We start from the raw sequence: 21267 nt of genomic DNA on the forward strand, positions 1-21267 counted from the left end.
CCGTTTTTGAAGAATAAACTTAAGGATATAGGTTTATATTTAGAATTAAGATTTGGTTAAGCTAGTGCAATATGGTCTAGTGGCTAGGATATCTGGCTATCACCCAGAGGGTCCGGGTTCGATTCCCGGTATCGGAGACTGTGATTTGTACCGCTTTTAAAGAATAAATTTAAAGACACATTTATAGGAATAAGATCTAGGGTTTGCACAAACAAGTCCGATATGGTCTAGTGTCTAGGATATCTGGCTCTCACCCACAAGGCCCGGGTTCGATTCCCGGTAAAGGAGCGAGTGCTTTTGTACCGGTTTTGAAGAATAGACTTAAGGATATAGGTTTATGAATAGAATTAAGACTTGGTTGAGCAAGTCCGATATGGTCTAGTGGCTAGGATATCTGGCTCTCACCCCAAAGGCCCGGCTTCGATTCCCGGTATCGGAGCGAGTGCTTTTGTACCGTTTTGAAGAATAAACTTAAGGATATAGGGTTATATTTAGAATTAAGATTTGGTTAAGCTAGTGCAATATGGTCTAGTAGCTAGGATATCTGGCGTTCACCCAGAAGGCCCGGGTTCGATTCCCGGTATCCGAGACTGTGATTTGTACCGCTTTTAAAGAATAAATTTAAAGACACATTTATTGGAATAATATATAGGGTTTGCTCAAACCAGTCCGATATGGTCAAGTGGCTAGGATATCTGGCTCTCACCCAGAAGGCCCGGGTTCGATTCCCGGTATCGGAGCGAGTGCTCTTGTACCGTTTTCGAAGAATAAATTTAAAGACACATTTATAGGAATTATATCTAGAGTTTGCTCAAACCAGTCCGATATGGTCTAGTGGCTAGGATATCTGGCTCTCACCCAGAAGGCCCGGGTTCGATTCCCGGTATCGGAGCGAGTGCTTTTGTACCGTTTTTGAAGAATAAACTTAAGGATATAGGTTTATATTTAGAATTAAGATTTGGTTAAGCAAGTCCGATATGGTCTAGTGGCTAGGATATCTGGCTTTCACCCAGAGGGTCCGGGTTCGATTCCCGGTATCGGAGACTGTGATTTGTACCGCTTTTAAAGAATAAATTTAAAGACACATTTATAGGAATAAGATCTAGGGTTTGCACAAACAAGTCCGATATGGTCTAGTGTCTAGGATATCTGGCTCTCACCCACAAGGCCCGGGTTCGATTCCCGGTAAAGGAGCGAGTGCTTTTGTACCGGTTTTGAAGAATAGACTTAAGGATATAGGTTTATGAATAGAATTAAGACTTGGTTGAGCAAGTCCGATATGGTCTAGTGGCTAGGATATCTGGCTCTCACCCCAAAGGCCCGGGTTCGATTCCCGGTATCGGAGCGAGTGCTTTTGTACCGTTTTGAAGAATAAACTTAAGGATATAGGTTTATGTTTAGAATTAAGATTTGGTTAAGCTAGTGCAATATGGTCTAGTAGCTAGGATATCTGGCGTTCACCCAGAAGGCCCGGGTTCGATTCCCGGTATCCGAGACTGTGATTTGTACCGCTTTTAAAGAATAAATTTAAAGACACATTTATTGGAATAATATCTAGGGTTTGCTCAAACCAGTCCGATATGGTCAAGTGGCTAGGATATGTGGCTCTCACCCAGAAGGCCCGGGTTCGATTCCCGGTATCGGAGCGAGTGCTCTTGTACCGTTTTTGAAGAATAAATTTAAAGACACATTTATAGGAATTATATCTAGAGTTTGCTCAAACCAGTCCGATATGGTCTAGTGGCTAGGATATCTGGCTCTCACCCAGAAGGCCCGGGTTCGATTCCCGGTATCGGAGCGAGTGCTTTTGTACCGTTTTTGAACAATAAATTTAAAGACACATTTATAGGAATAATATCTAGGGTTTAATCAAACCAGTCCGATATGATCTAATGGCTAGGATATCTGGCTCTCACCCGGAAGGCCCGGGTTCGATTCCCGGTATCGGAGCGAGTGCTTTTGTACCGTTTTTGAAGAAAAATTTAAAGACACATTTATAGGAATAATATCTAGGGTTTGCTCAAACCAGTCCGATATGATCTAATGGCTAGGATATCTGGCTTTCACCCAGAAGGCCCGGGTTCGATTCCCGGTATCGGAGACAGTGCTTTTGTACCGCTTTTAAAGAATAAATTTAAAGACACATTTATAAGAATAATATCTAGGGTTTGCTCAAACCAGTCCGATATGGTCAAGTGGCTAGGATATCTGGCTCTCACCCAGAAGGCCCGGGTTCGATTCCCGGTATCGGAGCGAGTGCTTTTGTACCGTTTTTGAAGAATAAACTTAAGGATATAGGTTTATGTTTAGAATTAAGATTTGGTTAAGCTAGTGCAATATGGTCTAGTAGCTAGGATGTGAGGCGTTCACCCAGAACGCCCGGGTTCGATTCCCGGTATCCGAGACTGTGATTTGTACCGCTTTTAAAGAATAAATTTAAAGACACATTTATTGGAATAATATCTAGGGTTTGCTCAAACCAGTCCGATATGGTCAAGTGGCTAGGATATCTGGCTCTCACCCAGAAGGCCCGGGTTCGATTCCCGGTATCGGAGCGAGTGCTCTTGTACCGTTTTTGAAGAATAAATTTAAAGACACATTTATAGGAATTATATCTAGAGTTTGCTCAAACCAGTCCGATATGGTCTAGTGGCTAGGATATCTGGCTCTCACCCAGAAGGCCCGGGTTCGATTCCCGTTATCGGAGCGAGTGCTTTTGTACCGTTTTTGAACAATAAATTTAAAGACACATTTATAGGAATAATATCTAGGGTTTAATCAAACCAGTCCGATATGATCTAATGGCTAGGATATCTGGCTCTCACCCGGAAGGCCCGGGTTCGATTCCCGGTATCGGAGCGAGTGCTTTTGTACCGTTTTTGAAGAAAAATTTAAAGACACATTTATAGGAATAATATCTAGGGTTTGCTCAAACCAGTCCGATATGATCTAATGGCTAGGATATCTGGCTTTCACCCAGAAGGCCCGGGTTCGATTCCCGGTATCGGAGACAGTGCTTTTGTACCGCTTTTAAAGAATAAATTTAAAGACACATTTATAAGAATAATATCTAGGGTTTGCTCAAACCAGTCCGATATGGTCAAGTGGCTAGGATATCTGGCTCTCACCCAGAAGGCCCGGGTTCGATTCCCGGTATCGGAGCGAGTGCTTTTGTACCGTTTTTGAAGAATAAACTTAAGGATATAGGTTTATGTTTAGAATTAAGATTTGGTTAAGCTAGTGGAATATGGTCTAGTGGCTAGGATATCTGGCTTTCTCCCAGAAGGTCCGGGTTCGATTCCAGGTATCGGAGACTGTGATTTGTACCGCTTTTAAAGAATAAATTTAAAGACACATTTATAAGAATAATATCTAGGGTTTGCTCAAACCAGTCCGATATGGTCAAGTGGCTAGGATATCTGGCTCTCACCCAGAAGGCCCGGGTTCGATTCCCGGTATCGGAGCGAGTGCTCTTGTACCGTTTTTGAAGAAAAATTTAAAGACACATTTATAGGAATAATATCTAGGGTTTGCTCAAACCAGTCCGATATGATCTAATGGCTAGGATATCTGGCTTTCACCCAGAAGGCCCGGGTTCGATTCCCGGTATCGGAGACTGTGCTTTTGTACCGCTTTTAAAGAATAAATTTAAAGACACATTTATAAGAATAATATCTAGGGTTTGCTCAAACCAGTCCGATATGGTCAAGTGGCTAGGATATCTGGCTCTCACCCAGAAGGCCCGGGTTCGATTCCCGGTATCGGAGCGAGTGCTTTTGTACCGTTTTTGAAGAATAAACTTAAGGATATAGGTTTATGTTTAGAATTAAGATTTGGTTAAGCTAGTGGAATATGGTCTAGTGGCTAGGATATCTGGCTTTCACCCAGAAGGTCCGGGTTCGATTCCCGGTATCGGAGACTGTGATTTGTACCGCTTTTAAAGAATAAATTTAAAGACACATTTATAAGAATAATATCTAGGGTTTGCTCAAACCAGTCCGATATGGTCAAGTGGCTAGGATATCTGGCTCTCACACAGAAGGCCCGGGTTCGATTCCCGGTATCGGAGACAGTGCTTTTGTACCGCTTTTAAAGAATAAAATTAGAGACACATTTATAGGAATAAAATCTAGGGTTTGCTCACACCAGTCCGATATGGTCTAGTGGCTAGGATATCTGGCTCTCACCCAGAAGGCCCGGGTTCGATTCCCGGTATCGGAGCGAGTGCTTTTGTACCGTTTTTGAAGAATAAACTTAAGGATATAGGTTTATATTTAGAATTAAGATTTGGTTAAGCTAGTGCAATATGGTCTAGTGGCTAGGATATCTGGCTTTCACCCAGAGGGTCCGGGTTCGATTCCCGGCATCGGAGACTGTGATTTGTACCGCTTTTAAAGAATAAATTTAAAGACACATTTATAGGAATAATTTCTAGGGTTTGCTCAAACCAGTCCGATATGGTCAAGTGGCTAGGATATCTGGCTCTCACCCAGAAGGCCCGGGTTCGATTCCCGGTATCGGAGCGAGTGCTCTTGTACCGTTTTTGAAGAATAAATTTAAAGAAACATTTATAGGAATTATATCTAGGGTTTTCTAAAACCAGTCCGATATGGTCTAGTGGCTAGGATATCTGGCTCTCACCCAGAAGGCCCGGGTGCGATTCCCGGTATCGGAGCGAGTGCTTTTGTACCGTTTTTGAAGAATAAATTTAAAGACACATTTATAGGAATAATATCTAGGGTTTGCTCAAACCAGTCCGAAATGATCTAATGGCTAGGATATCTGGCTCTCACCCAGAAGGCCCGGGTTCGATTCCCGGTATCGGAGCGTGTGCTTTTGTACCGTTTTTGAAGAATAAATTTAAAGACACATTTATAGGAATAATATCTAGGGGTTGCTCAAACCAGTCCGATATGATCTAATGGCTAGGATATCTGGCTTTCACCCAGAAGGCCCGGGTTCGATTCACGGTATCGGAGCGAGTGCTTTTGTACCGTTTTTGAACAATAAATTTAAAGACACATTTATAGGAATAATATCTAGGGTTTGATCAAACCAGTCCGATATGATCTAATGGCTAGGATATCTGGCTCTCACCCGGAAGGCCCGGGTTCGATTCCCGGTATCCGAGCGAGTGCTTTTGTACCGTTTTTGAAGAAAAATTTAAAGACACATTTATAAGAATAATATCTAGGGTTTGCTCAAACCAGTCCGATATGGTCAAGTGGCTAGGATATCTGGCTCTCACCCAGAAGGCCCGGGTTCGATTCCCGGTATCGGAGCGAGTGCTTTTGTACCGTTTTTGAAGAATAAATTTAAAGACACATTTATAGGAATAATATCTAGGGTTTGCTCAAACCAGTCCGAAATGATCTAATGGCTAGGTTATCTGGCTCTCACCCAGAAGGCCCGGGTTTGATTCCCGGTACCGGAGCGAGTGCTTTTGTACCGTTTTTGAAGAATAAATTTAAAGACACATTTAAAGGAATAATATCTAGGGTTTGCTCAAACCAGTCCGATATGATCTAATGGCTAGGATATCTGGCTTTCACACAGAAGGCCCGGGTTCGATTCCCGGTATCGGAGACAGTGCTTTTGTACCGCTTTTAAAGAATAAAATTTAAGACACATTTATAGGAATAATATCTAGGGTTTACTCAAACCAGTCCGATATGGTCTAGTGGCTAGGATATCTGGCTCTCACCCAGAAGGCCCGGGTTCGATTCCCGGTATCGGAGCGAGTGCTTTTGTACCGTTTTTGAAGAATAAATTTAAAGACACATTTATAGGAATAATATCTAGGGTTTGCTCAAACCAGTCCGAAATGATCTAATGGCTAGGTTATCTGGCTCTCACCCAGAAGGCCCGGGTTCGATTCCCGGTACCGGAGCGAGTGCTTTTGTACCGTTTTTGAAGAATAAATTTAAAGACACATTTAAAGGAATAATATCTAGGGTTTGCTCAAACCAGTCCGATATGATCTAATGGCTAGGATATCTGGCTTTCACACAGAAGGCCCGGGTTCGATTCCCAGTATCGGAGACAGTGCTTTTGTACCGCTTTTAAAGAATAAAATTTAAGACACATTTATAGGAATAATATCTAGGGTTTACTCAAACCAGTCCCATATGGTCTAGTGGCTAGGATATCTGGCTCTCACCCAGAAAGCCCGGGTTCGATTCCCGGTATCGGAGCGAGTACTCTTGTACCGTTTTTGAAGAATAAATTTAAAGAAACATTTATAGGAATTATATCTAGGGTTTGCTCAAACCAGTCCGAAATGATCTAATGGCTAGGATATCTGGCTCTCACCCAGAAGGCCCGGGTTCGATTCCCGGTATCGGAGCGAGTGCTTTTGTACCGTTTTTGAAGAATAAACTTAAGGATATAGGTTTATATTTAGACTTAAGATTTGGTTAAGCTAGTGCGATATGGTCTAATGGCTAGGATATCTGGCTTTCACCCAGAGGGTCCGGGTTCGATTCCCGGTATCGGAGACTGGGATTTGTACCGCTTTTAAAGAATAAATTTAAAGACACATTTATAGGAATAATATCTAGGGTTTGCTGAAACCAGTCCGATATGGTCTAGTGGCTAGGATATCTGGCTCTCACCCAGAAGGCCCGGGTTCGATTCCCGGTATCGGAGCGAGTGCTTTTGTACCGTTTTTGAAGAATAAATTTAAAGACACATTTATAGGAATAATATCTAGGGTTTGCTCAAACCAGTCCGAAATGATCTAATGGCTAGGATATCTGGCTCTCAACCAGAAGGCCCGGGTTCGATTCCCGGTATCGGAGCGAGTGCTTTTGTACCGTTTTTGAAGAATAAATTTAAAGACACATTTATAGGAATAATATCTAGGGGTTGCTCAAACCAGTCCGATATGATCTAATGGCTAGGATATCTGGCTTTCACCCAGAAGGCCCGGGTTCGATTCCCGGTATCGGAGCGAGTGCTTTTGTACCGTTTTTGAACAATAAATTTAAAGACACATTTATAGGAATAATATCTAGGGTTTGATTAAACCAGTCCGATATGATCTAATGGCTAGGATATCTGGCTCTCACCCGGAAGGCCCGGGTTCGATTCCCGGTATCGGAGCGAGTGCTTTTGTACCGTTTTTGAAGAAAAATTTAAAGACACATTTATAGGAATAATATCTAGGGTTTGCTCAAACCAGTCCGATATGATCTAATGGCTAGGATATCTGGCTTTCACCCAGAAGGCCCGGGTTCGATTCCCGGTATCGGAGACAGTGCTTTTGTACCGCTTATAAAGAATATATTTAAAGACCCATTTATAAGAATAATATCTAGGGTTTGCTCAAGCCAGTCCGATATGGTCAAGTGGCTAGGATATCAGGCTCTCACCCAGAAGGCCCGGGTTCGATTCCCGGTATCGAAGCGAGTGCTCTTGTACCGTTTTTGAAGAATAAATTTAAAGAAACATTTATAGGAATTATATCTAGGGTTTGCTAAAACCAGTCCGATATGGTCTAGTGGCTAGGATATCTGGCTCTCACCCAGAAGGCCCGGGTTCGATTCCCGGTATCGAAGCGAGTGCTTTTGTACCGTTTTTGAAGAATAAACTTAAGGATATAGGTTTACGTTTAGAATTAAGATTTGGGTAAGCTAGTGCAATATGGTCTAGTGGCTAGGATATCTGGCTTTCACCCAGAAGGTCCGGGTTCGATTCCCGGTATCGGAGACTGTGATTTGTACCGCTTTTAAAGAATAAATTTAAAGACACATTTATAAGAATAATATATAGGGTTTGCTCAAACCAGTCCGATATGGTCAAGTGGCTAGGATATCTGGCTCTCACCCAGAAGGCCCGGGTTCGATTCCCGGTACCGGAGCGAGTGCTCTTGTACCGTTTTTGGAGAATAAATTTAAAGAAACATTTATAGGAATTATATGTAGGGTTTGCAAAAACCAGTCCGATATGTTCTAGTGGCTAGGATATCTGGCTCTCACCCAGAAGGCCCGGGTTCGATTCCCGGTATCGGAGCGAGTGCTTTTGTACCGTTTTTGAAGAATAAATTTAAAGACACATTTATAGGAATAATATCTAGGGTTTGCTCAAACCAGTCCGAAATGATCTAATGGGTAGGTTATCTGGCTCTCACCCAGAAGGCCCGGGTTCGATCCCCGGTACCGGAGCGAGTGCTTTTGTACCGTTTTTGAAGAATAAATTTAAAGACACATTTATAGGAATAATATCTAGGGTTTGGTCGAACCAGTCCGATATGGTCTAGTGGCTAGGATATCTGGCTCTCACCCAGAAGGCCCGGGTTCGATTCCCGGTATCGGAGCGAGTGCTTTTGTACCGTTTTTGAAGAATAAACTTAAGGATATAGGTTTATATTTAGAATTAAGATTTGGTTAAGCTAGTGCAATATGGTCTAGTGGCTAGGATATCTGGCTTTCACCCAGAAGGTCCGGGTTCGATTCCCGGTATCGGAGACTGTGATTTGTACCGCTTTTAAAGAATAAATTTAAAGACACATTTATAAGAATAATATCTAGGGTTTGCTCAAACCAGTCCGATATGGTCAAGTTGCTAGGATATCTGGCTCTCACCCAGAAGGCCCGGGTTCGATTCCCGGTACCGGAGCGAGTGCTCTTGTACCGTTTTTGGAGAATAAATTTAAAGAGACATTTATAGGAATTATATCTAGGGTTTGCAAAAACCAGTCCGATATGGTCTAGTGGCTAGGATATCTGGCTCTCACCCAGAAGGCCCGGGTTCGATTCCCGGTATCGGAGCGAGTGCTTTTGTACCGTTTTTGAAGAATAAATTTAAAGACACATTTATAGGAATAATATCTAGGGTTTGCTCAAACCAGTCCGAAATGATCTAATGGCTAGGTTATCTGGCTCTCACCCAGAAGGTCCGGGTTCGATTCCCGGTATCGGAGACTGTGATTTGTACCGCTTTTAAAGAATAAATTTAAAGACACATTTATAAGAATAATATCTAGGGTTTGCTCAAACCAGTCCGATATGGTCAAGTGGCTAGGATATCTGGCTCTCACCCAGAAGGCCCGGGTTCGATTCCCGGTATCGGAGCGAGTGCTCTTGTACCGTTTTTGAAGAATAAATTTAAAGAAACATTTATAGGAATTATATCTAGGGTTTGCTAAAACCAGTCCGATATGGTCTAGTGGCTAGGTTATCTGGCTCTCACCCAGAAGGCCCGGGTTCGATTCCCGGTATCGGAGCGCGTGCTTTTGTACCGTTTTTGAAGAATAAATTTAAAGACACATTTATAGGAATAATATCTAGGGGTTGCTCAAACCAGTCCGATATGATCTAATGGCTAGGATATCTGGCTTTCACCCAGAAGGCCCGGGTTCGATTCCCGGTATCGGAGCGAGTGCTTTTGTACCGTTTTTGAACAATAAATTTAAAGACACATTTATAAGAATAATATCTAGGGTTTGCTCAAACCAGTCCGATATGGTCAAGTGGCTAGGATATCTGGCTCTCACCCAGAAGGCCCGGGTTCGATTCCCGGTATCGGAGCGAGTGCTCTTGTACCGTTTTTGAAGAATAAATTTAAAGAAACATTTATAGGAATTATATCTAGGGTTTGCAAAAACCAGTCTGATATGGTCTAGTGGCTAGGATATCTGGCTCTCACCCAGAAGGCCCGGGTTCGATTCCCGGTATCGGAGCGAGTGCTTTTGTACCGTTTTTGAAGAATAAATTTAAAGACACATTTATAGGAATAATATCTAGGGTTTGCTCAAACCAGTCCGAAATGATCTAATGGCTAGGTTATCTGGCTCTCACCCAGAAGGCCCGGGTTCGATTCCCGGTACCGGAGCGAGTGCTTTTGTACCGTTTTTGAAGAATAAATTTAAAGACACATTTATAGGAATAATATCTAGGGTTTGCTCAAACCAGTCCGATATGATCTAATGGCTAGGAAATCTGGCTTTCACACAGAAGGCCCGGGTTCGATTCCCGGTATCGGAGACAGTGCTTTTGTACCGCTTTTAAAGAATAAAATTAAAGACACATTTATAGGAATAATATCTAGGGTTTGCTCACACCAGTCCGATATGGTCTAGTGGCTAGGATATCTGGCTCTCACCCAGAAGGCCCGGGTTCGATTCCCGGTATCGGAGCGAGTGCTTTTGTACCGTTTTTGAAGAATAAACTTAAGGATATAGGTTTATATTTAGAATTAAGATTTGGTTAAGCTAGTGCAATATGGTCTAGTGGCTAGGATATCTGGCTTTTACCCAGAGGGTCCGGGTTCGATTCCCGGCATCGAGACTGTGATTTGTACCGCTTTTAAAGAATAAATTTAAAGACACATTTATAGGAATAATATCTAGGGTTTGCTCAAACCAGTCCGATATGGTCAAGTGGCTAGGATATCTGGCTCTCACCCAGAAGGCCCGGGTTCGATTCCCGGTATCGGAGCGAGTGCTCTTGTACCGTTTTTGAAGAATAAATTTAAAGACACATTTATAGGAATAATATCTAGGGTTTGCTCAAACCAGTCCGAAATGATCTAATGGCTAGGATATCTGGCTCTCACCCAGAAGCCCCGGGTTCGATTCCCGGTATCGGAGCGCGTGCTTTTGTACCGTTTTTGAAGAATAAATTTAAAGACACATTTATAGGAATAATATCTAGGGTTTGCTCAAACCAGTCCGAAATGATCTAATGGCTAGGATATCTGGCTCTCACCCAGAAGGCCCGGGTTCGATTCCCGGTATCGGAGCGCGTGCTTTTGTACCGTTTTTGAAGAATAAATTTAAAGACACATTTATAGGAATAATATCTAGGGGTTGCTCAAACCAGTCCGATATGATCTAATGGCTAGGATATCTGGCTCTCACCCAGAAGGCCCGGGTTCGATTCCCGGTATCGGAGCGAGTGCTTTTGTACCGTTTTTGAAGAATAAATTTAAAGACACATTTATAGGAATAATATCTAGGGTTTGCTCAAACCAGTCCGAAATGATCTAATGGCTAGGTTATCTGGCTCTCACCCAGAAGGCCCGGGTTCGATTCCCGGTACCGGAGCGAGTGCTTTTGCACCGTTTTTGAAGAATAAATTTAAAGACACATTTATGGGAATAATATCTAGGGTTTGCTCAAACCAGTCCGATATGATCTAATGGCTAGGAAATCTGGCTTTCACACAGAAGGCCCGGGTTTGATTCCCGGTATCGGAGACAGTGCTTTTGTACCGCTTTTAAAGAATAAAATTAAAGACACATTTATAGGAATAATATCTAGGGTTTGCTCACACCAGTCCGATATGGTCTAGTGGCTAGGATATCTGGCTCTCACCCAGAAGGCCCGGGTTCGATTCCCGGTATCGGAGCGAGTGCTTTTGTACCGTTTTTGAAGAATAAACTTAAGGATATAGGTTTATATTTAGAATTAAGATTTGGTTAAGCTAGTGCAATATGGTCTAGTGGCTAGGATATCTGGCTTTCACCCAGAGGGTCCGGGTTCGATTCCCGGCATCGAGACTGTGATTTGTACCGCTTTTAAAGAATAAATTTAAAGACACATTTATAGGAATAATATCTAGGGTTTGCTCAAACCAGTCCGATATGGTCAAGTGGCTAGGATATCTGGCTCTCACCCAGAAGGCCCGGGTTCGATTCCCGGTATCGGAGCGAGTGCTCTTGTACCGTTTTTGAAGAATAAATTTATAGAAACATTTATAGGAATTATATCTAGGGTTTGCTAAAACCAGTCCGATATGGTCTAGTGGCTAGGATATCTGGCTCTCACCCAGAAGGCCCGGGTGCGATTCGCGGTATCGGAGCGCGTGCTTTTGTACCGTTTTTGAAGAATAAATTTAAAGACACATTTATAGGAATAATATCTAGGGGTTGCTCAAACCAGTCCGATATGATCTAATGGCTAGGATATCTGGCTTTCACCCAGAAGGCCCGGGTTCGATTCCCGGTATCGGAGCGAGTGCTTTTGTACCGTTTTTGAACAATAAATTTAAAGACACATTTATAAGAATAATATCTAGGGTTTGCTCAAACCAGTCCGATATGGTCAAGTGGCTAGGATATCTGGCTCTCACCCAGAAGGCCCGGGTTCGATTCCCGGTATCGGAGCGAGTGCTCTTGTACCGTTTTTGAAGAATAAATTTAAAGAAACATTTATAGGAATTATATCTAGGGTTTGCAAAAACCAGTCTGATATGGTCTAGTGGCTAGGATATCTGGCTCTCACCCAGAAGGCCCGGGTTCGATTCCCGGTATCGGAGCGAGTGCTTTTGTACCGTTTTTGAAGAATAAATTTAAAGACACATTTATAGGAATAATATCTAGGGTTTGCTCAAACCAGTCCGAAATGATCTAATGGCTAGGTTATCTGGCTCTCACCCAGAAGGCCCGGGTTCGATTCCCGGTACCGGAGCGAGTGCTTTTGTACCGTTTTTGAAGAATAAATTTAAAGACACATTTATAGGAATAATATCTAGGGTTTGCTCAAACCAGTCCGATATGATCTAATGGCTAGGAAATCTGGCTTTCACACAGAAGGCCCGGGTTCGATTCCCGGTATCGGAGACAGTGCTTTTGTACCGCTTTTAAAGAATAAAATTAAAGACACATTTATAGGAATAATATCTAGGGTTTGCTCAAACCAGTCCGATATGGTCAAGTGGCTAGGATATCTGGCTCTCACCCAGAAGGCCCGGGTTCGATTCCCGGTATCGGAGCGAGTGCTCTTGTACCGTTTTTGAAGAAAAATTTAAAGACACATTTATAGGAATAATATCTAGGGTTTGCTCAAACCAGTCCGATATGATCTAATGGCTAGGATATCTGGCTTTCACCCAGAAGGCCCGGGTTCGATTCCCGGTATCGGAGACTGTGCTTTTGTACCGCTTTTAAAGAATAAATTTAAAGACACATTTATAAGAATAATATCTAGGGTTTGCTCAAACCAGTCCGATATGGTCAAGTGGCTAGGATATCTGGCTCTCACCCAGAAGGCCCGGGTTCGATTCCCGGTATCGGAGCGAGTGCTTTTGTACCGTTTTTGAAGAATAAACTTAAGGATATAGGTTTATGTTTAGAATTAAGATTTGGTTAAGCTAGTGGAATATGGTCTAGTGGCTAGGATATCTGGCTTTCACCCAGAAGGTCCGGGTTCGATTCCCGGTATCGGAGACTGTGATTTGTACCGCTTTTAAAGAATAAATTTAAAGACACATTTATAAGAATAATATCTAGGGTTTGCTCAAACCAGTCCGATATGGTCAAGTGGCTAGGATATCTGGCTCTCACACAGAAGGCCCGGGTTCGATTCCCGGTATCGGAGACAGTGCTTTTGTACCGCTTTTAAAGAATAAAATTAAAGACACATTTATAGGAATAATATCTAGGGTTTGCTCACACCAGTCCGATATGGTCTAGTGGCTAGGATATCTGGCTCTCACCCAGAAGGCCCGGGTTCGATTCCCGGTATCGGAGCGAGTGCTTTTGTACCGTTTTTGAAGAATAAACTTAAGGATATAGGTTTATATTTAGAATTAAGATTTGGTTAAGCTAGTGCAATATGGTCTAGTGGCTAGGATATCTGGCTTTCACCCAGAGGGTCCGGGTTCGATTCCCGGCATCGGAGACTGTGATTTGTACCGCTTTTAAAGAATAAATTTAAAGACACATTTATAGGAATAATATCTAGGGTTTGCTCAAACCAGTCCGATATGGTCAAGTGGCTAGGATATCTGGCTCTCACCCAGAAGGCCCGGGTTCGATTCCCGGTATCGGAGCGAGTGCTCTTGTACCGTTTTTGAAGAATAAATTTAAAGAAACATTTATAGGAATTATATCTAGGGTTTTCTAAAACCAGTCCGATATGGTCTAGTGGCTAGGATATCTGGCTCTCACCCAGAAGGCCCGGGTGCGATTCCCGGTATCGGAGCGAGTGCTTTTGTACCGTTTTTGAAGAATAAATTTAAAGACACATTTATAGGAATAATATCTAGGGGTTGCTCAAACCAGTCCGAAATGATCTAATGGCTAGGATATCTGGCTCTCACCCAGAAGGCCCGGGTTCGATTCCCGGTATCGGAGCGTGTGCTTTTGTACCGTTTTTGAAGAATAAATTTAAAGACACATTTATAGGAATAATATCTAGGGGTTGCTCCAACCAGTCCGATATGATCTAATGGCTAGGATATCTGGCTTTCACCCAGAAGGCCCGGGTTCGATTCACGGTATCGGAGCGAGTGCTTTTGTACCGTTTTTGAACAATAAATTTAAAGACACATTTATAGGAATAATATCTAGGGTTTGATCAAACCAGTCCGATATGATCTAATGGCTAGGATATCTGGCTCTCACCCGGAAGGCCCGGGTTCGATTCCCGGTATCCGAGCGAGTGCTTTTGTACCGTTTTTGAAGAAAAATTTAAAGACACATTTATAAGAATAATATCTAGGGTTTGCTCAAACCAGTCCGATATGGTCAAGTGGCTAGGACATCTGGCTCTCACCCAGAAGGCCCGGGTTCGATTCCCGGTATCGGAGCGAGTGCTTTTGTACCGTTTTTGAAGAATAAACTTAAGGATATAGGTTTATGTTTAGAATTAAGATTTGGTTAAGCTAGTGGAATATGGTCTAGTGGCTAGGATATCTGGCTTTCACCCAGAAGGTCCGGGTTCGATTCCCGGTATCGGAGACTGTGATTTGTACCGCTTTTAAAGAATAAATTTAAAGACACATTTATAAGAATAATATCTAGGGTTTGCTCAAACCAGTCCGATATGGTCAAGTGGCTAGGATATCTGGCTCTCACCCAGAAGGCCCGGGTTCGATTCCCGGTATCGGAGCGAGTGCTCTTGTACCGTTTTTGAAGAATAAATTTAAAGAAACATTTATAGGAATTATATCTAGGGTTTGCTAAAAACCAGTCCGATATGGTCTAGTGGCTAGGTTATCTGGCTCTCACCCAGAAGGCCCGGGTTCGATTCCCGGTATCGGAGCGAGTGCTCTTGTACCGTTTTTGAAGAATAAATTTAAAGAAACATTTATAGGAATTATATCTAGGGTTTGCAAAAACCAGTCCGATATGGTCTAGTGGCTAGGATATCTGGCTCTCACCCAGAAGGCCCGGGTTCGATTCCCGGTATCGGAGCGAGTGCTTTTGTACCGTTTTTGAAGAATAAATTTAAAGACACATTTATAGGAATAATATCTAGGGTTTGCTCAAACCAGTCCGAAATGATCTAATGGCTAGGTTATCTGGCTCTCACCCAGAAGGCCCGGGTTTGATTCCCGGTACCGGAGCGAGTGCTTTTGTACCGTTTTTGAAGAATAAATTTAAAGACACATTTAAAGGAATAATATCTAGGGTTTGCTCAAACCAGTCCGATATGATCTAATGGCTAGGATATCTGGCTTTCACACAGAAGGCCCGGGTTCGATTCCCGGTATCGGAGACAGTGCTTTTGTACCGCTTTTAAAGAATAAAATTTAAGACACATTTATAGGAATAATATCTAGGGTTTACTCAAACCAGTCCGATATGGTCTAGTGGCTAGGATATCTGGCTCTCACCCAGAAGGCCCGGGTTCGATTCCCGGTATCGGAGCGAGTGCTTTTGTACCGTTTTTGAAGAATAAATTTAAAGACACATTTATAGGAATAATATCTAGGGTTTGCTCAAACCAGTCCGAAATGATCTAATGGCTAGGTTATCTGGCTCTCACCCAGAAGGCCCGGGTTCGATTCCCGGTACCGGAGCGAGTGCTTTTGTACCGTTTTTGAAGAATAAATTTAAAGACACATTTAAAGGAATAATATCTAGGGTTTGCTCAAACCAGTCCGATATGATCTAATGGCTAGGATATCTGGCTTTCACACAGAAGGCCCGGGTTCGATTCCCAGTATCGGAGACAGTGCTTTTGTACCGCTTTTAAAGAATAAAATTTAAGACACATTTATAGGAATAATATCTAGGGTTTACTCAAACCAGTCCCATATGGTCTAGTGGCTAGGATATCTGGCTCTCACCCAGAAAGCCCGGGTTCGATTCCCGGTATCGGAGCGAGTACTCTTGTACCGTTTTTGAAGAATAAATTTAAAGAAACATTTATAGGAATTATATCTAGGGTTTGCTCAAACCAGTCCGAAATGATCTAATGGCTAGGATATCTGGCTCTCACCCAGAAGGCCCGGGTTCGATTCCCGGTATCGGAGCGAGTGCTTTTGTACCGTTTTTGAAGAATAAACTTAAGGATATAGGTTTATATTTAGACTTAAGATTTAGTTAAGCTAGTGCGATATGGTCTAATGGCTAGGATATCTGGCTTTCACCCAGAGGGTCCGGGTTCGATTCCCGGTATCGGAGACTGGGATTTGTACCGCTTTTAAAGAATAAATTTAAAGACACATTTATAGGAATAATATCTAGGGTTTGCTGAAACCAGTCCGATATGGTCTAGTGGCTAGGATATCTGGCTCTCACCCAGAAGGCCCGGGTTCGATTCCCGGTATCGGAGCGAGTGCTTTTGTACCGTTTTTGAAGAATAAATTTAAAGACACATTTATAGGAATAATATCTAGGGTTTGCTCAAACCAGTCCGAAATGATCTAATGGCTAGGATATCTGGCTCTCAACCAGAAGGCCCGGGTTCGATTCCCGGTATCGGAGCGAGTGCTTTTGTACCGTTTTTGAAGAATAAATTTAAAGACACATTTATAGGAATAATATCTAGGGGTTGCTCAAACCAGTCCGATATGATCTAATGGCTAGGATATCTGGCTTTCACCCAGAAGGCCCGGGTTCGATTCCCGGTATCGGAGCGAGTGCTTTTGTACCGTTTTTGAACAATAAATTTAAAGACACATTTATAGGAATAATATCTAGGGTTTGATTAAACCAGTCCGATATGATCTAATGGCTAGGATATCTGGCTCTCACCCGGAAGGCCCGGGTTCGATTCCCGGTATCGGAGCGAGTGCTTTTGTACCGTTTTTGAAGAAAAATTTAAAGACACATTTATAGGAATAATATCTAGGGTTTGCTCAAACCAGTCCGATATGATCTAATGGCTAGGATATCTGGCTTTCACCCAGAAGGCCCGGGTTCGATTCCCGGTATCGGAGACTGTGATTTGTACCGCTTTTAAAGAATAAATTTAAAGACACATTTATAAGAATAATATATAGGGTTTGCTCAAACCATTCCGATATGGTCAAGTGGCTAGGATATCTGGCTCTCACCCAGAAGGCCCGGGTTCGATTCCCGGTACCGGAGCGAGTGCTCTTGTACCGTTTTTGGAGAATAAATTTAAAGAAACATTTATAGGAATTATATCTAGGGTTTGCAAAAACCAGTCCGATATGGTCTAGTGGCTAGGATATCTGGCTCTCACCCAGAAGGCCCGGGTTCGATTCCCGGTATCGGAGCGAGTGCTTTTGTACCGTTTTTGAAGAATAAATTTAAAGACACATTTATAGGAATAATATCTAGGGTTTGCTCAAACCAGTCCGAAATGATCTAATGGCTAGGTTATCTGGCTCTCACCCAGAAGGCCCGGGTTCGATCCCCGGTACCGGAGCGAGTGCTTTTGTACCGTTTTTGAAGAATAAATTTAAAGACACATTTATAGGAATAATATCTAGGGTTTGGTCGAACCAGTCCGATATGGTCTAGTGGCTAGGATATCTGGCTCTCACCCAGAAGGCCCGGGTTCGATTCCCGGTATCGGAGCGAGTGCTTTTGTACCGTTTTTGAAGAATAAACTTAAGGATATAGGTTTATATTTAGAATTAAGATTTGGTTAAGCTAGTGCAATATGGTCTAGTGGCTAGGATATCTGGCTTTCACCCAGAAGGCCCGGGTTCGATTCCCGGTATCGGAGCGAGTGCTTTTGTACCGTTTTTGAAGAATAAATTTAAAGACACATTTATAGGAATAATATCTAGGGGTTGCTCAAACCAGTCCGATATGATCTAATGGCTAGGATATCTGGCTTTCACCCAGAAGGCCCGGGTTCGATTCCCGGTATCGGAGCGAGTGCTTTTGTACCGTTTTTGAACAATAAATTTAAAGACACATTTATAGGAATAATATCTAGGGTTTGATTAAACCAGTCCGATATGATCTAATGGCTAGGATATCTGGCTCTCACCCGGAAGGCCCGGGTTCGATTCCCGGTATCGGAGCGAGTGCTTTTGTACCGTTTTTGAAGAAAAATTTAAAGACACATTTATAGGAATTATATCTAGGGTTTGCTCAAACCAGTCCGAAATGATCTAATGGCTAGGATATCTGGCTCTCACCCAGAAGGCCCGGGTTCGATTCCCGGTATCGGAGCGAGTGCTTTTGTACCGTTTTTGAAGAATAAACTTAAGGATATAGGTTTATATTTAGACTTAAGATTTAGTTAAGCTAGTGCGATATGGTCTAATGGCTAGGATATCTGGCTTTCACCCAGAGGGTCCGGGTTCGATTCCCGGTATCGGAGACTGGGATTTGTACCGCTTTTAAAGAATAAATTTAAAGACACATTTATAGGAATAATATCTAGGGTTTGCTGAAACCAGTCCGATATGGTCTAGTGGCTAGGATATCTGGCTCTCACCCAGAAGGCCCGGGTTCGATTCCCGGTATCGGAGCGAGTGCTTTTGTACCGTTTTTGAAGAATAAATTTAAAGACACATTTATAGGAATAATATCTAGGGTTTGCTCAAACCAGTCCGAAATGATCTAATGGCTAGGATATCTGGCTCTCAACCAGAAGGCCCGGGTTCGATTCCCGGTATCGGAGCGAGTGCTTTTGTACCGTTTTTGAAGAATAAATTTAAAGACACATTTATAGGAATAATATCTAGGGGTTGCTCAAACCAGTCCGATATGATCTAATGGCTAGGATATCTGGCTTTCACCCAGAAGGCCCGGGTTCGATTCCCGGTATCGGAGCGAGTGCTTTTGTACCGTTTTTGAACAATAAATTTAAAGACACATTTATAGGAATAATATCTAGGGTTTGATTAAACCAGTCCGATATGATCTAATGGCTAGGATATCTGGCTCTCACCCGGAAGGCCCGGGTTCGATTCCCGGTATCGGAGCGAGTGCTTTTGTACCGTTTTTGAAGAAAAATTTAAAGACACATTTATAGGAATAATATCTAGGGTTTGCTCAAACCAGTCCGATATGATCTAATGGCTAGGATATCTGGCTTTCACCCAGAAGGCCCGGGTTCGATTCCCGGTATCGGAGACTGTGATTTGTACCGCTTTTAAAGAATAAATTTAAAGACACATTTATAAGAATAATATATAGGGTTTGCTCAAACCATTCCGATATGGTCAAGTGGCTAGGATATCTGGCTCTCACCCAGAAGGCCCGGGTTCGATTCCCGGTACCGGAGCGAGTGCTCTTGTACCGTTTTTGGAGAATAAATTTAAAGAAACATTTATAGGAATTATATCTAGGGTTTGCAAAAACCAGTCCGATATGGTCTAGTGGCTAGGATATCTGGCTCTCACCCAGAAGGCCCGGGTTCGATTCCCGGTATCGGAGCGAGTGCTTTTGTACCGTTTTTGAAGAATAAATTTAAAGACACATTTATAGGAATAATATCTAGGGTTTGCTCAAACCAGTCCGAAATGATCTAATGGCTAGGTTATCTGGCTCTCACCCAGAAGGCCCGGGTTCGATCCCCGGTACCGGAGCGAGTGCTTTTGTACCGTTTTTGAAGAATAAATTTAAAGACACATTTATAGGAATAATATCTAGGGTTTGGTCGAACCAGTCCGATATGGTCTAGTGGCTAGGATATCTGGCTCTCACCCAGAAGGCCCGGGTTCGATTCCCGGTATCGGAGCGAGTGCTTTTGTACCGTTTTTGAAGAATAAACTTAAGGATATAGGTTTATATTTAGAATTAAGATTTGGTTAAGCTAGTGCAATATGGTCTAGTGGCTAGGATATCTGGCTTTCACCCAGAAGGCCCGGGTTCGATTCCCGGTATCGGAGCGAGTGCTTTTGTACCGTTTTTGAAGAATAAATTTAAAGACACATTTATAGGAATAATATCTAGGGGTTGCTCAAACCAGTCCGATATGATCTAATGGCTAGGATATCTGGCTTTCACCCAGAAGGCCCGGGTTCGATTCCCGGTATCGGAGCGAGTGCTTTTGTACCGTTTTTGAACAATAAATTTAAAGACACATTTATAGGAATAATATCTAGGGTTTGATTAAACCAGTCCGATATGATCTAATGGCTAGGATATCTGGCTCTCACCCGGAAGGCCCGGGTTCGATTCCCGGTATCGGAGCGAGTGCTTTTGTACCGTTTTTGAAGAAAAATTTAAAGACACATTTATAGGAATAATATCTAGGGTTTGCTCAAACCAGTCCGATATGATCTAATGGCTAGGATATCTGGCTTTCACCCAGAAGGCCCGGGTTCGATTCCCGGTATCGGAGACTGTGATTTGTACCGCTTTTAAAGAATAAATTTAAAGACACATTTATAAGAATAATATATAGGGTTTGCTCAAACCAGTCCGATATGGTCAAGTGGCTAGGATATCTGGCTCTCACCCAGAAGGCCCGGGTTCGATTCCCGGTACCGGAGCGAGTGCTCTTGTACCGTTTTTGGAGAATAAATTTAAAGAAACATTTATAGGAATTATATCTAGGGTTTGCAAAAACCAGTCCGATATGGTCTAGTGGCTAGGATATCTGGCTCTCACCCAGAAGGCCCGGGTTCGATTCCCGGTATCGGAGCGAGTGCTTTTGTACCGTTTTTGAAGAATAAATTTAAAGACACATTTATAGGAATAATATCTAGGGTTTGCTCAAACCAGTCCGAAATGATCTAATGGCTAGGTTATCTGGCTCTCACCCAGAAGGCCCGGGTTCGATCCCCGGTACCGGAGCGAGTGCTTTTGTACCGTTTTTGAAGAATAAATTTAAAGACACATTTATAGGAATAATATCTAGGGTTTGGTCGAACCAGTCCGATATGGTCTAGTGGCTAGGATATCTGGCTCTCACCCAGAAGGCCCGGGTTCGATTCCCGGTATCGGAGCGAGTGCTTTTGTACCGTTTTTGAAGAATAAACTTAAGGATATAGGTTTATATTTAGAATTAAGATTTGGTTAAGCTAGTGCAATATGGTCTAGTGGCTAGGATATCTGGCTTTCACCCAGAAGGTCCGGGTTCGATTCCCGGTATCGGAGACTGTGATTTGTACCGCTTTTAAAGAATAAATTTAAAGACACATTTATAAGAATAATATC

At 42.7% G+C, this 21267-nt stretch overlaps 90 non-coding genes across 90 annotated transcripts; all 90 read left to right on the plus strand.

Moving 5' to 3' along the window:
- Positions 1 to 65: 65 nt before the first annotated feature.
- On the plus strand, positions 66 to 137 carry TRNAD-AUC (transfer RNA aspartic acid (anticodon AUC)). The gene has a single exon. It is a non-coding gene; the product is annotated as a tRNA-Asp (tRNA).
- Positions 138 to 668: 531 nt separating this feature from the next.
- TRNAE-CUC (transfer RNA glutamic acid (anticodon CUC)) lies at positions 669 to 740 on the plus strand. Its single transcript has one exon. It is a non-coding gene; the product is annotated as a tRNA-Glu (tRNA).
- An 80-nt stretch (positions 741 to 820) lies between these two features.
- TRNAE-CUC (transfer RNA glutamic acid (anticodon CUC)) lies at positions 821 to 892 on the plus strand. The gene has a single exon. It is a non-coding gene; the product is annotated as a tRNA-Glu (tRNA).
- A 79-nt stretch (positions 893 to 971) lies between these two features.
- TRNAE-UUC (transfer RNA glutamic acid (anticodon UUC)) lies at positions 972 to 1043 on the plus strand. The gene has a single exon. It is a non-coding gene; the product is annotated as a tRNA-Glu (tRNA).
- Positions 1044 to 1273: 230 nt separating this feature from the next.
- Positions 1274 to 1345, plus strand: TRNAE-CUC (transfer RNA glutamic acid (anticodon CUC)). The gene has a single exon. It is a non-coding gene; the product is annotated as a tRNA-Glu (tRNA).
- Positions 1346 to 1726: 381 nt separating this feature from the next.
- TRNAE-CUC (transfer RNA glutamic acid (anticodon CUC)) lies at positions 1727 to 1798 on the plus strand. The gene has a single exon. It is a non-coding gene; the product is annotated as a tRNA-Glu (tRNA).
- An 80-nt stretch (positions 1799 to 1878) lies between these two features.
- On the plus strand, positions 1879 to 1950 carry TRNAE-CUC (transfer RNA glutamic acid (anticodon CUC)). Its single transcript has one exon. It is a non-coding gene; the product is annotated as a tRNA-Glu (tRNA).
- Positions 1951 to 2029: 79 nt separating this feature from the next.
- Positions 2030 to 2101, plus strand: TRNAE-UUC (transfer RNA glutamic acid (anticodon UUC)). The gene has a single exon. It is a non-coding gene; the product is annotated as a tRNA-Glu (tRNA).
- Positions 2102 to 2181: 80 nt separating this feature from the next.
- Positions 2182 to 2253, plus strand: TRNAE-CUC (transfer RNA glutamic acid (anticodon CUC)). Its single transcript has one exon. It is a non-coding gene; the product is annotated as a tRNA-Glu (tRNA).
- A 230-nt stretch (positions 2254 to 2483) lies between these two features.
- On the plus strand, positions 2484 to 2555 carry TRNAE-CUC (transfer RNA glutamic acid (anticodon CUC)). Its single transcript has one exon. It is a non-coding gene; the product is annotated as a tRNA-Glu (tRNA).
- An 80-nt stretch (positions 2556 to 2635) lies between these two features.
- TRNAE-CUC (transfer RNA glutamic acid (anticodon CUC)) lies at positions 2636 to 2707 on the plus strand. Its single transcript has one exon. It is a non-coding gene; the product is annotated as a tRNA-Glu (tRNA).
- An 80-nt stretch (positions 2708 to 2787) lies between these two features.
- On the plus strand, positions 2788 to 2859 carry TRNAE-CUC (transfer RNA glutamic acid (anticodon CUC)). The gene has a single exon. It is a non-coding gene; the product is annotated as a tRNA-Glu (tRNA).
- Positions 2860 to 2938: 79 nt separating this feature from the next.
- TRNAE-UUC (transfer RNA glutamic acid (anticodon UUC)) lies at positions 2939 to 3010 on the plus strand. The gene has a single exon. It is a non-coding gene; the product is annotated as a tRNA-Glu (tRNA).
- Positions 3011 to 3090: 80 nt separating this feature from the next.
- On the plus strand, positions 3091 to 3162 carry TRNAE-CUC (transfer RNA glutamic acid (anticodon CUC)). The gene has a single exon. It is a non-coding gene; the product is annotated as a tRNA-Glu (tRNA).
- A 230-nt stretch (positions 3163 to 3392) lies between these two features.
- On the plus strand, positions 3393 to 3464 carry TRNAE-CUC (transfer RNA glutamic acid (anticodon CUC)). The gene has a single exon. It is a non-coding gene; the product is annotated as a tRNA-Glu (tRNA).
- A 79-nt stretch (positions 3465 to 3543) lies between these two features.
- On the plus strand, positions 3544 to 3615 carry TRNAE-UUC (transfer RNA glutamic acid (anticodon UUC)). Its single transcript has one exon. It is a non-coding gene; the product is annotated as a tRNA-Glu (tRNA).
- Positions 3616 to 3695: 80 nt separating this feature from the next.
- Positions 3696 to 3767, plus strand: TRNAE-CUC (transfer RNA glutamic acid (anticodon CUC)). Its single transcript has one exon. It is a non-coding gene; the product is annotated as a tRNA-Glu (tRNA).
- Positions 3768 to 4149: 382 nt separating this feature from the next.
- TRNAE-CUC (transfer RNA glutamic acid (anticodon CUC)) lies at positions 4150 to 4221 on the plus strand. The gene has a single exon. It is a non-coding gene; the product is annotated as a tRNA-Glu (tRNA).
- Positions 4222 to 4451: 230 nt separating this feature from the next.
- TRNAE-CUC (transfer RNA glutamic acid (anticodon CUC)) lies at positions 4452 to 4523 on the plus strand. Its single transcript has one exon. It is a non-coding gene; the product is annotated as a tRNA-Glu (tRNA).
- Positions 4524 to 4603: 80 nt separating this feature from the next.
- TRNAE-CUC (transfer RNA glutamic acid (anticodon CUC)) lies at positions 4604 to 4675 on the plus strand. Its single transcript has one exon. It is a non-coding gene; the product is annotated as a tRNA-Glu (tRNA).
- Positions 4676 to 4755: 80 nt separating this feature from the next.
- Positions 4756 to 4827, plus strand: TRNAE-CUC (transfer RNA glutamic acid (anticodon CUC)). The gene has a single exon. It is a non-coding gene; the product is annotated as a tRNA-Glu (tRNA).
- Positions 4828 to 5210: 383 nt separating this feature from the next.
- On the plus strand, positions 5211 to 5282 carry TRNAE-CUC (transfer RNA glutamic acid (anticodon CUC)). The gene has a single exon. It is a non-coding gene; the product is annotated as a tRNA-Glu (tRNA).
- Positions 5283 to 5666: 384 nt separating this feature from the next.
- TRNAE-CUC (transfer RNA glutamic acid (anticodon CUC)) lies at positions 5667 to 5738 on the plus strand. The gene has a single exon. It is a non-coding gene; the product is annotated as a tRNA-Glu (tRNA).
- Positions 5739 to 6122: 384 nt separating this feature from the next.
- TRNAE-CUC (transfer RNA glutamic acid (anticodon CUC)) lies at positions 6123 to 6194 on the plus strand. The gene has a single exon. It is a non-coding gene; the product is annotated as a tRNA-Glu (tRNA).
- Positions 6195 to 6274: 80 nt separating this feature from the next.
- TRNAE-CUC (transfer RNA glutamic acid (anticodon CUC)) lies at positions 6275 to 6346 on the plus strand. Its single transcript has one exon. It is a non-coding gene; the product is annotated as a tRNA-Glu (tRNA).
- A 230-nt stretch (positions 6347 to 6576) lies between these two features.
- Positions 6577 to 6648, plus strand: TRNAE-CUC (transfer RNA glutamic acid (anticodon CUC)). The gene has a single exon. It is a non-coding gene; the product is annotated as a tRNA-Glu (tRNA).
- An 80-nt stretch (positions 6649 to 6728) lies between these two features.
- TRNAE-CUC (transfer RNA glutamic acid (anticodon CUC)) lies at positions 6729 to 6800 on the plus strand. Its single transcript has one exon. It is a non-coding gene; the product is annotated as a tRNA-Glu (tRNA).
- An 80-nt stretch (positions 6801 to 6880) lies between these two features.
- On the plus strand, positions 6881 to 6952 carry TRNAE-UUC (transfer RNA glutamic acid (anticodon UUC)). The gene has a single exon. It is a non-coding gene; the product is annotated as a tRNA-Glu (tRNA).
- Positions 6953 to 7032: 80 nt separating this feature from the next.
- Positions 7033 to 7104, plus strand: TRNAE-CUC (transfer RNA glutamic acid (anticodon CUC)). The gene has a single exon. It is a non-coding gene; the product is annotated as a tRNA-Glu (tRNA).
- Positions 7105 to 7183: 79 nt separating this feature from the next.
- Positions 7184 to 7255, plus strand: TRNAE-UUC (transfer RNA glutamic acid (anticodon UUC)). Its single transcript has one exon. It is a non-coding gene; the product is annotated as a tRNA-Glu (tRNA).
- A 232-nt stretch (positions 7256 to 7487) lies between these two features.
- TRNAE-CUC (transfer RNA glutamic acid (anticodon CUC)) lies at positions 7488 to 7559 on the plus strand. Its single transcript has one exon. It is a non-coding gene; the product is annotated as a tRNA-Glu (tRNA).
- A 230-nt stretch (positions 7560 to 7789) lies between these two features.
- Positions 7790 to 7861, plus strand: TRNAE-CUC (transfer RNA glutamic acid (anticodon CUC)). The gene has a single exon. It is a non-coding gene; the product is annotated as a tRNA-Glu (tRNA).
- An 80-nt stretch (positions 7862 to 7941) lies between these two features.
- TRNAE-CUC (transfer RNA glutamic acid (anticodon CUC)) lies at positions 7942 to 8013 on the plus strand. The gene has a single exon. It is a non-coding gene; the product is annotated as a tRNA-Glu (tRNA).
- A 232-nt stretch (positions 8014 to 8245) lies between these two features.
- Positions 8246 to 8317, plus strand: TRNAE-CUC (transfer RNA glutamic acid (anticodon CUC)). The gene has a single exon. It is a non-coding gene; the product is annotated as a tRNA-Glu (tRNA).
- A 230-nt stretch (positions 8318 to 8547) lies between these two features.
- TRNAE-CUC (transfer RNA glutamic acid (anticodon CUC)) lies at positions 8548 to 8619 on the plus strand. Its single transcript has one exon. It is a non-coding gene; the product is annotated as a tRNA-Glu (tRNA).
- Positions 8620 to 8699: 80 nt separating this feature from the next.
- On the plus strand, positions 8700 to 8771 carry TRNAE-CUC (transfer RNA glutamic acid (anticodon CUC)). The gene has a single exon. It is a non-coding gene; the product is annotated as a tRNA-Glu (tRNA).
- A 231-nt stretch (positions 8772 to 9002) lies between these two features.
- Positions 9003 to 9074, plus strand: TRNAE-CUC (transfer RNA glutamic acid (anticodon CUC)). Its single transcript has one exon. It is a non-coding gene; the product is annotated as a tRNA-Glu (tRNA).
- Positions 9075 to 9154: 80 nt separating this feature from the next.
- Positions 9155 to 9226, plus strand: TRNAE-CUC (transfer RNA glutamic acid (anticodon CUC)). The gene has a single exon. It is a non-coding gene; the product is annotated as a tRNA-Glu (tRNA).
- Positions 9227 to 9306: 80 nt separating this feature from the next.
- On the plus strand, positions 9307 to 9378 carry TRNAE-UUC (transfer RNA glutamic acid (anticodon UUC)). The gene has a single exon. It is a non-coding gene; the product is annotated as a tRNA-Glu (tRNA).
- Positions 9379 to 9458: 80 nt separating this feature from the next.
- TRNAE-CUC (transfer RNA glutamic acid (anticodon CUC)) lies at positions 9459 to 9530 on the plus strand. Its single transcript has one exon. It is a non-coding gene; the product is annotated as a tRNA-Glu (tRNA).
- Positions 9531 to 9610: 80 nt separating this feature from the next.
- Positions 9611 to 9682, plus strand: TRNAE-CUC (transfer RNA glutamic acid (anticodon CUC)). Its single transcript has one exon. It is a non-coding gene; the product is annotated as a tRNA-Glu (tRNA).
- A 384-nt stretch (positions 9683 to 10066) lies between these two features.
- TRNAE-CUC (transfer RNA glutamic acid (anticodon CUC)) lies at positions 10067 to 10138 on the plus strand. The gene has a single exon. It is a non-coding gene; the product is annotated as a tRNA-Glu (tRNA).
- Positions 10139 to 10367: 229 nt separating this feature from the next.
- TRNAE-CUC (transfer RNA glutamic acid (anticodon CUC)) lies at positions 10368 to 10439 on the plus strand. Its single transcript has one exon. It is a non-coding gene; the product is annotated as a tRNA-Glu (tRNA).
- Positions 10440 to 10519: 80 nt separating this feature from the next.
- Positions 10520 to 10591, plus strand: TRNAE-CUC (transfer RNA glutamic acid (anticodon CUC)). The gene has a single exon. It is a non-coding gene; the product is annotated as a tRNA-Glu (tRNA).
- Positions 10592 to 10671: 80 nt separating this feature from the next.
- On the plus strand, positions 10672 to 10743 carry TRNAE-CUC (transfer RNA glutamic acid (anticodon CUC)). The gene has a single exon. It is a non-coding gene; the product is annotated as a tRNA-Glu (tRNA).
- Positions 10744 to 10823: 80 nt separating this feature from the next.
- Positions 10824 to 10895, plus strand: TRNAE-CUC (transfer RNA glutamic acid (anticodon CUC)). The gene has a single exon. It is a non-coding gene; the product is annotated as a tRNA-Glu (tRNA).
- A 384-nt stretch (positions 10896 to 11279) lies between these two features.
- TRNAE-CUC (transfer RNA glutamic acid (anticodon CUC)) lies at positions 11280 to 11351 on the plus strand. Its single transcript has one exon. It is a non-coding gene; the product is annotated as a tRNA-Glu (tRNA).
- Positions 11352 to 11580: 229 nt separating this feature from the next.
- Positions 11581 to 11652, plus strand: TRNAE-CUC (transfer RNA glutamic acid (anticodon CUC)). Its single transcript has one exon. It is a non-coding gene; the product is annotated as a tRNA-Glu (tRNA).
- Positions 11653 to 11884: 232 nt separating this feature from the next.
- Positions 11885 to 11956, plus strand: TRNAE-UUC (transfer RNA glutamic acid (anticodon UUC)). Its single transcript has one exon. It is a non-coding gene; the product is annotated as a tRNA-Glu (tRNA).
- Positions 11957 to 12036: 80 nt separating this feature from the next.
- TRNAE-CUC (transfer RNA glutamic acid (anticodon CUC)) lies at positions 12037 to 12108 on the plus strand. Its single transcript has one exon. It is a non-coding gene; the product is annotated as a tRNA-Glu (tRNA).
- An 80-nt stretch (positions 12109 to 12188) lies between these two features.
- On the plus strand, positions 12189 to 12260 carry TRNAE-CUC (transfer RNA glutamic acid (anticodon CUC)). Its single transcript has one exon. It is a non-coding gene; the product is annotated as a tRNA-Glu (tRNA).
- A 384-nt stretch (positions 12261 to 12644) lies between these two features.
- Positions 12645 to 12716, plus strand: TRNAE-CUC (transfer RNA glutamic acid (anticodon CUC)). Its single transcript has one exon. It is a non-coding gene; the product is annotated as a tRNA-Glu (tRNA).
- A 79-nt stretch (positions 12717 to 12795) lies between these two features.
- Positions 12796 to 12867, plus strand: TRNAE-UUC (transfer RNA glutamic acid (anticodon UUC)). The gene has a single exon. It is a non-coding gene; the product is annotated as a tRNA-Glu (tRNA).
- Positions 12868 to 12947: 80 nt separating this feature from the next.
- TRNAE-CUC (transfer RNA glutamic acid (anticodon CUC)) lies at positions 12948 to 13019 on the plus strand. Its single transcript has one exon. It is a non-coding gene; the product is annotated as a tRNA-Glu (tRNA).
- Positions 13020 to 13401: 382 nt separating this feature from the next.
- On the plus strand, positions 13402 to 13473 carry TRNAE-CUC (transfer RNA glutamic acid (anticodon CUC)). Its single transcript has one exon. It is a non-coding gene; the product is annotated as a tRNA-Glu (tRNA).
- Positions 13474 to 13703: 230 nt separating this feature from the next.
- Positions 13704 to 13775, plus strand: TRNAE-CUC (transfer RNA glutamic acid (anticodon CUC)). The gene has a single exon. It is a non-coding gene; the product is annotated as a tRNA-Glu (tRNA).
- An 80-nt stretch (positions 13776 to 13855) lies between these two features.
- TRNAE-CUC (transfer RNA glutamic acid (anticodon CUC)) lies at positions 13856 to 13927 on the plus strand. The gene has a single exon. It is a non-coding gene; the product is annotated as a tRNA-Glu (tRNA).
- An 80-nt stretch (positions 13928 to 14007) lies between these two features.
- TRNAE-CUC (transfer RNA glutamic acid (anticodon CUC)) lies at positions 14008 to 14079 on the plus strand. Its single transcript has one exon. It is a non-coding gene; the product is annotated as a tRNA-Glu (tRNA).
- Positions 14080 to 14462: 383 nt separating this feature from the next.
- On the plus strand, positions 14463 to 14534 carry TRNAE-CUC (transfer RNA glutamic acid (anticodon CUC)). The gene has a single exon. It is a non-coding gene; the product is annotated as a tRNA-Glu (tRNA).
- A 230-nt stretch (positions 14535 to 14764) lies between these two features.
- On the plus strand, positions 14765 to 14836 carry TRNAE-CUC (transfer RNA glutamic acid (anticodon CUC)). The gene has a single exon. It is a non-coding gene; the product is annotated as a tRNA-Glu (tRNA).
- An 81-nt stretch (positions 14837 to 14917) lies between these two features.
- TRNAE-CUC (transfer RNA glutamic acid (anticodon CUC)) lies at positions 14918 to 14989 on the plus strand. The gene has a single exon. It is a non-coding gene; the product is annotated as a tRNA-Glu (tRNA).
- Positions 14990 to 15069: 80 nt separating this feature from the next.
- TRNAE-CUC (transfer RNA glutamic acid (anticodon CUC)) lies at positions 15070 to 15141 on the plus strand. Its single transcript has one exon. It is a non-coding gene; the product is annotated as a tRNA-Glu (tRNA).
- A 384-nt stretch (positions 15142 to 15525) lies between these two features.
- On the plus strand, positions 15526 to 15597 carry TRNAE-CUC (transfer RNA glutamic acid (anticodon CUC)). The gene has a single exon. It is a non-coding gene; the product is annotated as a tRNA-Glu (tRNA).
- A 384-nt stretch (positions 15598 to 15981) lies between these two features.
- On the plus strand, positions 15982 to 16053 carry TRNAE-CUC (transfer RNA glutamic acid (anticodon CUC)). Its single transcript has one exon. It is a non-coding gene; the product is annotated as a tRNA-Glu (tRNA).
- An 80-nt stretch (positions 16054 to 16133) lies between these two features.
- Positions 16134 to 16205, plus strand: TRNAE-CUC (transfer RNA glutamic acid (anticodon CUC)). The gene has a single exon. It is a non-coding gene; the product is annotated as a tRNA-Glu (tRNA).
- A 230-nt stretch (positions 16206 to 16435) lies between these two features.
- TRNAE-CUC (transfer RNA glutamic acid (anticodon CUC)) lies at positions 16436 to 16507 on the plus strand. Its single transcript has one exon. It is a non-coding gene; the product is annotated as a tRNA-Glu (tRNA).
- Positions 16508 to 16587: 80 nt separating this feature from the next.
- On the plus strand, positions 16588 to 16659 carry TRNAE-CUC (transfer RNA glutamic acid (anticodon CUC)). Its single transcript has one exon. It is a non-coding gene; the product is annotated as a tRNA-Glu (tRNA).
- An 80-nt stretch (positions 16660 to 16739) lies between these two features.
- TRNAE-UUC (transfer RNA glutamic acid (anticodon UUC)) lies at positions 16740 to 16811 on the plus strand. The gene has a single exon. It is a non-coding gene; the product is annotated as a tRNA-Glu (tRNA).
- An 80-nt stretch (positions 16812 to 16891) lies between these two features.
- On the plus strand, positions 16892 to 16963 carry TRNAE-CUC (transfer RNA glutamic acid (anticodon CUC)). Its single transcript has one exon. It is a non-coding gene; the product is annotated as a tRNA-Glu (tRNA).
- A 79-nt stretch (positions 16964 to 17042) lies between these two features.
- Positions 17043 to 17114, plus strand: TRNAE-UUC (transfer RNA glutamic acid (anticodon UUC)). Its single transcript has one exon. It is a non-coding gene; the product is annotated as a tRNA-Glu (tRNA).
- Positions 17115 to 17193: 79 nt separating this feature from the next.
- TRNAE-CUC (transfer RNA glutamic acid (anticodon CUC)) lies at positions 17194 to 17265 on the plus strand. Its single transcript has one exon. It is a non-coding gene; the product is annotated as a tRNA-Glu (tRNA).
- Positions 17266 to 17345: 80 nt separating this feature from the next.
- Positions 17346 to 17417, plus strand: TRNAE-CUC (transfer RNA glutamic acid (anticodon CUC)). Its single transcript has one exon. It is a non-coding gene; the product is annotated as a tRNA-Glu (tRNA).
- A 232-nt stretch (positions 17418 to 17649) lies between these two features.
- TRNAE-CUC (transfer RNA glutamic acid (anticodon CUC)) lies at positions 17650 to 17721 on the plus strand. Its single transcript has one exon. It is a non-coding gene; the product is annotated as a tRNA-Glu (tRNA).
- Positions 17722 to 17952: 231 nt separating this feature from the next.
- On the plus strand, positions 17953 to 18024 carry TRNAE-UUC (transfer RNA glutamic acid (anticodon UUC)). The gene has a single exon. It is a non-coding gene; the product is annotated as a tRNA-Glu (tRNA).
- An 80-nt stretch (positions 18025 to 18104) lies between these two features.
- Positions 18105 to 18176, plus strand: TRNAE-CUC (transfer RNA glutamic acid (anticodon CUC)). The gene has a single exon. It is a non-coding gene; the product is annotated as a tRNA-Glu (tRNA).
- Positions 18177 to 18255: 79 nt separating this feature from the next.
- On the plus strand, positions 18256 to 18327 carry TRNAE-CUC (transfer RNA glutamic acid (anticodon CUC)). The gene has a single exon. It is a non-coding gene; the product is annotated as a tRNA-Glu (tRNA).
- Positions 18328 to 18557: 230 nt separating this feature from the next.
- Positions 18558 to 18629, plus strand: TRNAE-CUC (transfer RNA glutamic acid (anticodon CUC)). Its single transcript has one exon. It is a non-coding gene; the product is annotated as a tRNA-Glu (tRNA).
- An 80-nt stretch (positions 18630 to 18709) lies between these two features.
- TRNAE-CUC (transfer RNA glutamic acid (anticodon CUC)) lies at positions 18710 to 18781 on the plus strand. Its single transcript has one exon. It is a non-coding gene; the product is annotated as a tRNA-Glu (tRNA).
- Positions 18782 to 18861: 80 nt separating this feature from the next.
- TRNAE-UUC (transfer RNA glutamic acid (anticodon UUC)) lies at positions 18862 to 18933 on the plus strand. The gene has a single exon. It is a non-coding gene; the product is annotated as a tRNA-Glu (tRNA).
- Positions 18934 to 19013: 80 nt separating this feature from the next.
- Positions 19014 to 19085, plus strand: TRNAE-CUC (transfer RNA glutamic acid (anticodon CUC)). The gene has a single exon. It is a non-coding gene; the product is annotated as a tRNA-Glu (tRNA).
- Positions 19086 to 19164: 79 nt separating this feature from the next.
- Positions 19165 to 19236, plus strand: TRNAE-UUC (transfer RNA glutamic acid (anticodon UUC)). Its single transcript has one exon. It is a non-coding gene; the product is annotated as a tRNA-Glu (tRNA).
- A 79-nt stretch (positions 19237 to 19315) lies between these two features.
- On the plus strand, positions 19316 to 19387 carry TRNAE-CUC (transfer RNA glutamic acid (anticodon CUC)). The gene has a single exon. It is a non-coding gene; the product is annotated as a tRNA-Glu (tRNA).
- Positions 19388 to 19467: 80 nt separating this feature from the next.
- TRNAE-CUC (transfer RNA glutamic acid (anticodon CUC)) lies at positions 19468 to 19539 on the plus strand. The gene has a single exon. It is a non-coding gene; the product is annotated as a tRNA-Glu (tRNA).
- Positions 19540 to 19771: 232 nt separating this feature from the next.
- On the plus strand, positions 19772 to 19843 carry TRNAE-CUC (transfer RNA glutamic acid (anticodon CUC)). Its single transcript has one exon. It is a non-coding gene; the product is annotated as a tRNA-Glu (tRNA).
- A 231-nt stretch (positions 19844 to 20074) lies between these two features.
- Positions 20075 to 20146, plus strand: TRNAE-UUC (transfer RNA glutamic acid (anticodon UUC)). The gene has a single exon. It is a non-coding gene; the product is annotated as a tRNA-Glu (tRNA).
- Positions 20147 to 20226: 80 nt separating this feature from the next.
- Positions 20227 to 20298, plus strand: TRNAE-CUC (transfer RNA glutamic acid (anticodon CUC)). The gene has a single exon. It is a non-coding gene; the product is annotated as a tRNA-Glu (tRNA).
- Positions 20299 to 20377: 79 nt separating this feature from the next.
- On the plus strand, positions 20378 to 20449 carry TRNAE-UUC (transfer RNA glutamic acid (anticodon UUC)). The gene has a single exon. It is a non-coding gene; the product is annotated as a tRNA-Glu (tRNA).
- Positions 20450 to 20528: 79 nt separating this feature from the next.
- Positions 20529 to 20600, plus strand: TRNAE-CUC (transfer RNA glutamic acid (anticodon CUC)). Its single transcript has one exon. It is a non-coding gene; the product is annotated as a tRNA-Glu (tRNA).
- Positions 20601 to 20680: 80 nt separating this feature from the next.
- Positions 20681 to 20752, plus strand: TRNAE-CUC (transfer RNA glutamic acid (anticodon CUC)). The gene has a single exon. It is a non-coding gene; the product is annotated as a tRNA-Glu (tRNA).
- Positions 20753 to 20984: 232 nt separating this feature from the next.
- Positions 20985 to 21056, plus strand: TRNAE-CUC (transfer RNA glutamic acid (anticodon CUC)). Its single transcript has one exon. It is a non-coding gene; the product is annotated as a tRNA-Glu (tRNA).
- Positions 21057 to 21267: the final 211 nt, after the last annotated feature.

This window comes from Phalangium opilio, unplaced genomic scaffold, assembly GCF_054372755.1.
Source record: "Phalangium opilio isolate 3A_F unplaced genomic scaffold, DU_Popi_V2 ptg000230l_1, whole genome shotgun sequence".
NCBI classification, from domain to species: Eukaryota; Metazoa; Arthropoda; class Arachnida; order Opiliones; family Phalangiidae; genus Phalangium; species Phalangium opilio.